Genomic DNA, 10,174 nt, shown 5'->3' with positions numbered 1-10,174 from the left:
ATCAGCATGGTATGAATTTGTTATTGTTTTTTATTTCTTAATCTGATCCTTTTTTAGATTTTTTTTTCAGTAGTTTTTTTGCGTTCATTTTAACATTCATTCAATTATTTATTTCATCTGGTCCTGTGGTGTGACAATTAATTAATTAATTAATTAATTAAAAAATTAGTTTCTCAATTCTCATGAGACCATAAAAGTGGTATAATAATAATAAAAATAAATATAATAAAAGAATAAAATTACACATCAGTATCCCAAAAGTATTTTCAAGTCAGCTGCCCATGTATTTGTTATGAGTAAACAGAACAAAATGACCTGTCAACTCATGGTCATAAGTTTATTCACAAGGAAGTGGCACATCTGTAATAACTATACAAAGGTGCAGCACAGATCATGATTTTAAAGCCTGATGATTTGTAACCTTCATTTGATCTTCATGAAAGCCTGTTTAGAGCTGTTAGAGTCTGAAAACACCTTGTGTTGCCTCTTTCTGCAAATGTGATACAGACTAATTATGTGCATGAAAGTGTTCAGCGCTGCTGATCTAAAGTGCAGCCAAATCTCACAAGTTATAAAAGTCCAGAGTAGAAGTGAAAAGTGCCACAGTAAAAACTCCCCATAACAGGAGAGACTTTAGACTTCAGACACCAAAAGCCTGGCTGTTTACTGTTCACTGGATTCATTTGTAATTAAACACTTCATAGAGAGCTTTGATAAACGATGCATCAGAGATCCTCTCCTGCTCTGTGTGTCTGTTGCCACGTAAAGGATAACCTGAAGAATGTATATATTCCAGACTGCTCCATTATGATAGGAAAGATCCTGGTGTAGTTCACTAAAGGTTCCTCTGTGTAGGATTAGCCACCTCCGGTTGTTTCCCATTTAGGGAATTCTCTTTACCGTTAAACATATATCTCTTGTTGGTTGGGATCCCTTGCTGCTATTATGGGCTGTTGGAAGTCCTCTTCTAATGAAACTGACACATATTTGTGCAAAGACTTGGTTCCGGCAGCATCTTTTCACTGGTGTCCTTCAGCGCTGACCTGTGACACTGCTTTGGGTGATTTCAAGTGCACATTTTAGGCAAAACAGAATTCTTTCGCTTTCTATTTTCCACACAGAAGAAATGAAGCTTGAAATTATTTGATAATCTTCACCTGGAGACCTTTCGAGAGACATGCAGTATATGAAAACACTTTGAAGTCATGGCCAGAATTAGGATTCCAGCTTAATGCTCTGACGCTTGAGCAATTTCCTCAAGTAATGGGAAGATTACATAAAGATGTACAATTTTCCCCGCATTTAAACGTCTTGTACCTTATGTATTTTCTAATGGAAAATAATGAGGGGTTCCCGTCTTGTAGTTTTTCCAAATCTGTGATGTCCTTGTGTTGTTTTATCTTTAGCGCCAGCACAGAAAGATTCCACATTAAATTGTGAGGCTGACAGATGTCTGGACATTTCCACCATGACATCACCTACAAAAGCAGTCTGAAATTCTGAACTCACTTCATGGCAATACAGCTCAGAAGTCAGCTGAGAGAGAGCAGGGGTCCACGAACACCCCACTTTAACATATATAAGAAACTGAGAGTTTTGAGATGCCCAGACGCTGATAGTACTTCACTCCTGAGAATCATTAAAAGCAGATGCATTGAGCATTTTTACTTTATTTTATTGCTGCCTGGATAATATTTCACTGTTTTTTTTTTTAGTGCTAAAGTATAGGGTATTTTAGCAAGACCTGCATACTAAATTGTTGTACTCTTTCTAATAAATCCTATTCTTTTGAACTTTTATTCATAAAATAATCCAGAAAAAATTCTGTCATGGTTACCACAAAAATAGTATTCAGCATCACTGTTTTCAACATTGATAATAATGATAATAATAAATTTTTGAACACCAAATAAGCACATTGAAATGATTTCTGTTAAGAAACACGACACACTATACAAACTATCTAAAAAAAAACTAACCAATCAAACACAGAAATAAATTATGTTTAAAATAGTAAGTTTTCTAGTTTTAAAGTGTTATAATATTTCACAATATTACTGTTTTCCTGTATTTTTATAAATTAAAACATAATGAAATGTCTTTAAAAACATTAAAAATCTGGCTGAATGTTAATTTCTATCAATATTTTCTTTATTTTATGCTTCATAATATAATATATTTATACTTCATTAATAGGGACAGTGAAATATAAGACAAGAAAAAGAGTCAATAGCAGTGAACAGTATCAGGAAATATCGCAAGCATAATTCAAACTTGCATCACCCACATGAATATCAAAGCATGTGTGCTAACTTCTAAATTACAGCTATGACAGTTTTTGGCTGTAAACTCTGTTTGTGCCTAAGCTGGATGTTGGAAAGACCCAATCAATCACTGTTTTTCACCTTTATTCACCGGACCAACATCTGACAGATTACAGGTAGCAGACCATGTCTACATAGACAAATGGCTTCAGTCTTCTAACCTTGAGACGAGGCCAGGTCTGTGAAATCTGTGCTTGCACAAAGTTCCAACAGCTCTTTCTCTTTCTTTCTTTCTTTTAGCTTGTGGTGGAATGTTGATTTTGGAGGCTTTGGTGAAAAGTAACACTCTTGAGAAAGCAGTCCTGCTCCGCTCTGCCTGAAACTGACATACATGCAGCCTGTCACCCAAAACTCACTGTTTTCTTTTATCATTTGTCTTTTAGTGTGTGTATGAGATGTGCACGGGCGGCGAAAGCAAAACTATCCTACACAAACCTACAGGAATCCCCTAAGAACATAATGTAAAGTCCACAAGTTTTCCAACCTTGGTTGTGGGTTTTTCCTGTGGTGAGTCTGAAGGGAATTTAAGGTTTTATTTGTAAATTTGCACACAGTCCTCCTTATAAAAAGCACCTTTGAGGTGTAGAATTTGTATGCTGGCCGGGTGCTGTAGGTTCATGTTTCTTTGTTGCTGTGGCTGATTGGGTGTTGAAAGGAGCCAGAGGGTGTGGAGGGATGCTGCAGAGATACACATCCTCCATTGCTCCCTACAGGCTGGGTAGTGCCAAAACCACACCACATCCCTCTATTACTGTTGATGAGGACTGAGGTTTATTTTGGGTTGTTAGACAAGAGGGTGGATGAAGGAAGGACATATTGTAACATAGAACTGGAACAAGGTTGGACCTGCCTTTTGAGCGCTAATGGACTGAAGAGCATAAAGGGCATAATGAAACCAACAACTGCATCCATCAGACTGCCAAGTTTGAGACTTAACTGTGTATAGCCTACTCTATCATATTAGATATGCAAAACCTTCTATAGTTAGAAACATGATCAAAACTTAGCAGAAAAAGAATGTTGTTCAGAATATACAACGTCTTCTGTGATGTAATTAATAGTTTATTCTTTTGTAAGTAAAAATTCTAAAAACATCCCCTTCAGGTCATGGTGCACTTCTTTTTGCTGTGAAAGCTTTACTTATTTTTTTCTAAAGTAAGAATAACTTTTATATTGTTATTGATATTTTAAGATGAACACTTGCTGGACTGAAGAAATTTAGGTTAACTACCATACATAATTTAAAAAAATCATGTAGAAGTGTGAGTATCAAATATGACGATCTCAATCATTGTCTTGCGTTGCATTGAGTTTTGGCACCTACATTAAAAACAACAGAGCTTTTATCATAAACTAATAATTTAAATGTCATCTTACAATACATATTATTGGAAGATTTAGAGCAACATCTGAAATTATTTGCATTTTATTAATCCTCTTTATGGCCACAAAAATAACAACTGCACCAAATTGCTAATTTTTGCTCAATTGTTCCTCTTAATAAAATTCAGATGTTTTTATCCTCCTTGTTTATGAGCTCCACCTCACTATATCATACTATATGAGCCATCAAAGCCTGATGTATCAAATATGATATTCAACAAAACACACACACACACACACACACACACACACACACACACACACACACACACACACACACACACACACACACACTAATATATCAGACATAAAAGGGTTAAAATATTAGATGATGTTCATATATCAAGGCATGTGATTTGTAAAAAGTCGTTGATCGCCATAATGACATCAATATGTGGTTGGTATGGTTAGTACACTGGGTCTGATGCATTTGCCATACAGTCTTGAAGTTTCATTTTGTGTTTTATCTGGATTTTCGATTGAGGTTAGCCAAAGGAGACGCCTCTCACGAGCAGAGGCCAGTTGTGAGATGATCCAGATGTGGTTTTCTTTTCTTCAGCAACTGTATTAATAGCACTGGAAATGACAGGTTGGAGCACAGAACCACGCGTCCTGGCTTGATTTGATAACCCTTTCACTAATAGAATGAGACATCTGGATGAAATACGGATCGAGTGTGTGCTTCATGGTTTCAGTATGTTGGTCTGGCCTATTGTGAGATTATTAAAGCAATATTTTAGGAGGGAGGAAGATATCACCAGAGACGGATATGGATGGTAATGCTGCACGTTTCTCCAAGCACATGATCTTTAAGCTCCAGATATTTTAGTGAATGGGAGTTGATCTTGACGTTCATCTCCAGATGAGGTAGGGCCCTGGAGAGTGTTTGAGAGTGATTGCATGTACGTCCTATTGAGTTTCAGATCATTTGGGTCTGGCATTGAGGAATCCCTCTGTGCTTGGTTGGGCTTTTGTCTTAAACCATGTTGTTCTGTTTCATTTCCTGTTAAAGTGGTTCACAGATTTGATTTCCTGTAGCTGGTGAAACGTTATCTGCTCCATTCCATCCCAGACAACTTGCCTCTCCGGTCATTTTGAGATGGGCTCACTCTTGTAAAATCCTACGTGTCTTAATGTTCAGCAGAGCATGCACGGTAATGTTAATAGGAACACATATCAGCGAATGACGGCTGTGATCCTTTATTAAAGGGTTTTTTTCCTCTTCCATGGTCCACTGAGTGCATAAATATTTTCATGCAGAGGGTTATCATAACATGACCTTTTGAAGTAGTAAAACAAAGCATTCCTTCTCCTTATGCACTCAGAATAAGGCTCTGTTCCGAAACATAGTGAGCTGTCTACGGCCTACATAGGCAGTTGCCTTCTAAGGTAGTCTCCTAAATGGAATGGACCCTCAAAAGTGAACATTCTACATAGGCAGTTACTACAAATAGTTTTCGGCACAAGAAACGCATGAGAGATGCTCTAAATAATGCTAATGCACAGTCTGTGCAAATATACAATACATAAATAGCGTGCACATATTTTTGGGAAAATAGTATGTTTGTAATTGTATTTTTTTTTTTTTTTACATTTCTCTCACTTCATCTGCAAGGCAAATTCTGCTTTAAAATTTGATTAAATGCTTGCTACAGATGCAGGAAAAATGTATTTTTTTTAATATAATAATCAAACATTTAAAAAAAAAATTGTAATAATATTTCACTGGTTTTGCTGTATTTTTCATCACATAAATGCAGCCTGGTTGAGCATAAGAGTCTTGAATGAATGTACATCTTGACTTCCTTTCTCTTGTTCACTTTACTCACTCTTCTATTTCTGTTTCCTTCCATTGCCCTTTTTCTTTCCACCCCCTAATTAAAGAGAGTTAAAAATACAACTGAAGTTGCTAAGCTCATGACTTCTGCATACTCTTAACAAGCTTGGTTTGCTTCCAGACAAGTCCCATATAGTGTGTTTGTCAGCACGCATTCGTATATGGGTCAGAAAACTGAAACCTGGGGCATTCATTCCTCTGTCCACCTGTGAATAACATCCCTCTGGGGAGAGCCAGTGACCATATGCCATTCTGACAGCTTAAATCAACACTCAGGTTTAGCTCAGCCATCTCCAACCACAAGCTGTTTTCACTGAAAGTATTACAAGCTGTCACCTAAGGCTAGAAAGGTGTTTTTAGATGTAGCGGTGCTCATACAAGAGTTCAGGGACAGAAACAAGTCTCTGGAACTTGAATCAGTAATGCAATGTGAGAGGCACATATGACTGCAGGGTTGCTGTTACTGTGGTTTAATGAGACGATCCCGATGACACCTGGCAGCCATTGCGCTGTTTATTTCTGCCTGTCCAGAGAGATATCCTCACTCTGTGCTGCAAATGCTCTATCATGCTGATTCATTCTCTTCATATGTTTACAAACATTGTTCAAAATAAGTTTGCTCGGGATCTTTAGGATCTGGTTATGCAACCACAAATCTGTTTGGAGATTTTTGAGTAGGGCTGCATGATGAATCAGATTGTACTTGTGATCACGATTTCTGCTTCTCATGATTAATTAGGCATAGTTATCTGCAATATTTGCCTGCTGGTCATTTATACTAAAAATATTTCATTTTCATTTGACATTTGCATTAAGCCTCCATAAGCGTTCATGTTTGGGGTTGCCAGATGTCAAGAGTTGCTTTACTTTGCTGATTTTAACAAAACCACTGATGATCTGAAAACACGGAAAACATGTATGAGTTTAGTGATCTCCATGGCGATATTCTGCTGGAATGAAAGTGTTTAGTCTGTTTTCTTTCACGTGGTCGACTGTTCACACTGTTTGCTGTGACTAAAGTGTAATAAACTCAAACATGAATTCTGATATATATCTAGCAATTGTGTTTGCTGGATAAATGCACACAACTTCTGTGACCTATTTTTTGCTGTTGTTGTTTTTATAGAGAAACATTAACATAATTTGGAATTGTTGGTGTTAATATTGGCTTGTTACAGTTTTCATATTGTAAAGATTGTGTTAATGTAAATGATAATTGTAATAAACCACAAGTTGTTGTTCTCTTGATTTGTTCTTATGTGAAAGTGCAATAATTCTGATGAAATGAGTGATGATTACTACTTTGAATATTTCAATTAATAATGACTATTAATTATGAATTGGCTGTTTGAAAAGGTCACAAAATGTAGCTATAAACTGGTTGAATCGTCTTGATTTAGTCAAGTTTACTGAATGGAAACTGCTGTTAGCCTGCTCATTCTTTGAAATTACTTTTTTTCTTTTTTAAATTTAATAATATTTCACATTATACAGAGTTGGTGTGAATTCTGTATACAGTTAATACGGCCATTAGTACATGTCAGTGATACTTAGGGTTATGAGTTCATTCAAATTCTTAAGAATGAGCAAGCATAAGTAATTCAGTTTGGAATAGTTTGGTAAATTCCTTCTCATTATAATCAGTCACACTGCCAAAGAGAAATAAGAAATCTGATCTTAATTAGTCACGCTTTTTTTCTTTGATTTTGTTTTCATTCTCTCTCTCTCTCTCTCTCTCTCTCTCTCTCTCTCTTCTTTTTGAGTATGGCTCTTCTGAGATCATACCTTCTAGAAGAAACTTTCTCATAACCAAAACTGGTATTTAACATCTGTGTAGCTTCTAATTAGGCTTTACTATGGTTAGAAACTCTGGCAAAAACTTTAGCAAAGCAGAGAGAGGCTTGAAGTTTTTGCTCTACACAGAATATCACTGTCCAGCACTTTGATTTTCAAAAACAATGACATTGTTTTCTTCCATTGGATATTTGTTGCCTGCTTCTTACACTTGATTGGCTGCGTGTCTGGTATCTGGAACATCGATGGTTTTAAGGTAGAGCTGCCAATCACAATGCCACAGAAGCAAGACTGCAAAACAACTCAACTATTAACATGACTGAGGAGGAAGAAAAGACTTGAATTATTTGAACGTGTTCTTTGGAAACTCACATCAAGAGTCTTTCCTTAGAAGTATTTGACTATATAAACATAATTTTTAAAATATTTTCTATAGAAGTTGATGAATGGCACTCAAATTCACTTCGCATATGTGATGTCCTGTCACTAAATATGGATATTTCAGTGGCTTTTTTGACACTGTTTATACAGTCTTTGCTGTCTAACCATAAACACTGTGCTTCAATCCATAAAGAACAAGTAAGGCTATTTATTTTTGGGAACTTTTGTTACTTCATGTATATGTGTCTATGAGTGTGTTTAAAAGGTCAGTGTTCTGGTGAAATGAGGCCTGGACACACACACACACACACACACACACACACACACACACACACACACACACACACACACACACACTGGCAACTCTGATTGACTGAGGGGGGATTTCCTTTCGCTTACTGAGGCTTTCAGACCTATTGCAACAACATGCCTGAGTTCAGAATACTGAGAGAGAAAAGTGCTCTTCCTTGCACAGCACATGGCTTTAGCTCTTAGAAAACCTGAGTAAGAGACATATATTTTATGTAAATTATGAAATTAAGCACAGCTGTAGAAAGAAAGTGAATATGGTTGTGTTTACTTTCTGTAAATGTGCTGTATTTCCGAGGATACTCAACAACACTTTGTGTCAGTTATGTTTGGTTTTGAGTTTGTTTTCCTGTCTTTGTTGTAGTCCTGCCTGCCTGAGTTAGTCATTTGTCACCAGTCACTCATTTGATTTTCGTTATTCTGTCCAACTGAGTGTCATTAATTACCCTTGTTTGCTTTTGTATATAAGTTGCTGTGTTTTCACTTCTCATTTGTCTGTTCATGTCATGTAGACTTCTGCATATGTCTAGGTTACGGCTGTATTTAGTTTGCGGGCCTTTTTTGGATTAACCTTTGTATGGATTATCAAAGACTTTTAAACCTGATCTTCATCTTCATCGTGTGCTCTCTGCAACTGTGTGTGACACATACCCATAGATTGTGAAAAGTGGGCTCTCAGAAAAAGTGTTTTATTTTTTTAGTTGTTAATGTATTTAATTAAAGTTTTTTTTTTTATTTAAAGTTATTTATTTCTAAATTAATTTGCACAGATTAATTATTCACAGTATTTTATTTATTGCAATTATTAAATTTTAGATAAACAAAGCAAAAAAAAAATTGTTCATAATAATTTTAGATTTAGCACAAATAATTTGCATAATATTTTTTAATATTGGATTCATGTGGTCAGCGTGTTTGCACAATATTAAATTAAATTATTTAATTTTAAATTTATGTGCATAAATTAATCAGTGACAGTATTTTTTGTATTTTGTTAACGTTAACGTACATTTATTATCATATAATTATCAGATTTAAGTTTCTGTTTTAATTTGTTTTAATTACATTTTTGCTCAAATAATAATTCACAAAAACATAATTCAAAATGTTTTAATTAATTATTACATTTTTTAAATGAATGTACAAAAAAATAATAATTCACAATATTTTTTCTTATTTTATTTTAGATTAAAATACAAACAAACTCATTTTTTCACATCTTTACTTACATCAGTAAAGTAAATAAATAAGGTTTAAAAAAAATAGGGCTAGGATGTGATTGTCACCTGTTTTCAGAAAAAACAAACACAAATTCCCATGGTAACCTAATGTGCTGACATCTGCTGACATTATGGCTGTGTGACATACACTGCAGTGCAGTTTTGCATCAAAGTAAACGTTATCTGTGCTCTTTGAAGCCTCACAGTTCATTTCTCTCAAAGGGGTGCCATGCATTTAGCAAATCTCAAAGTTCATCTACATGAATCTGATTTATTTTCCTGTGGCTTCATTGAAGATTATGATATTAAGTAGTTTGTCTCAAATCACAAGCTTTTGGAATGCTAAAGAGAAACAAGAATTTGGAATCTCTGGAACGTGATCTACTGGAATAGCTCAGAGTTTGTTGTTTTAAGACCTTTGGTTTTAAGGGGGCATATAAAATCAAATAAAACAAAACAACTAGAGAGCACATTAAAGGTGATAAAAACTGCTAACAGACATCAGACATCTCTGTGGTGATATCTGTTCCTAATCAGAGTCACAGTTTAATTCCTTAATCTGTGCTAATGTCCTTAACGACCCATGGGTTAAACTTGTGAGCCGCTGGCAGCTGTTCTTACAGAAGCTGAGGGACTGATGTGTCAGAGAGGCAGATCTCAGAGGGGTTGCAGAGCTGATGAAGATGCAGAAAGGGAAGATTAAACAACGTCTAGTAAGTCGTCCATAGCAGTCCCTCCCCGTGGGCGCATCTGCAGCTCTCCACAGGACATGTGATGGGGAACAGAGCGAGGCATTGTGGAGCCCTGTCCTGGTGCTGCCAACACCAGCCAAAGTGAATTAACCGCTGTCAGCGAGGAAAACCGAATCCAGAAAGCTCCACTGGCCCATCAGGAGACTAGGAGCAATGGATAATGCCATCCAACAA

Source organism: Cyprinus carpio, chromosome A14 (genome assembly GCF_018340385.1).
Source record: "Cyprinus carpio isolate SPL01 chromosome A14, ASM1834038v1, whole genome shotgun sequence".
NCBI lineage: Eukaryota > Metazoa > Chordata > Actinopteri > Cypriniformes > Cyprinidae > Cyprinus > Cyprinus carpio.
This window is presented reverse-complemented; position numbering follows the sequence as displayed.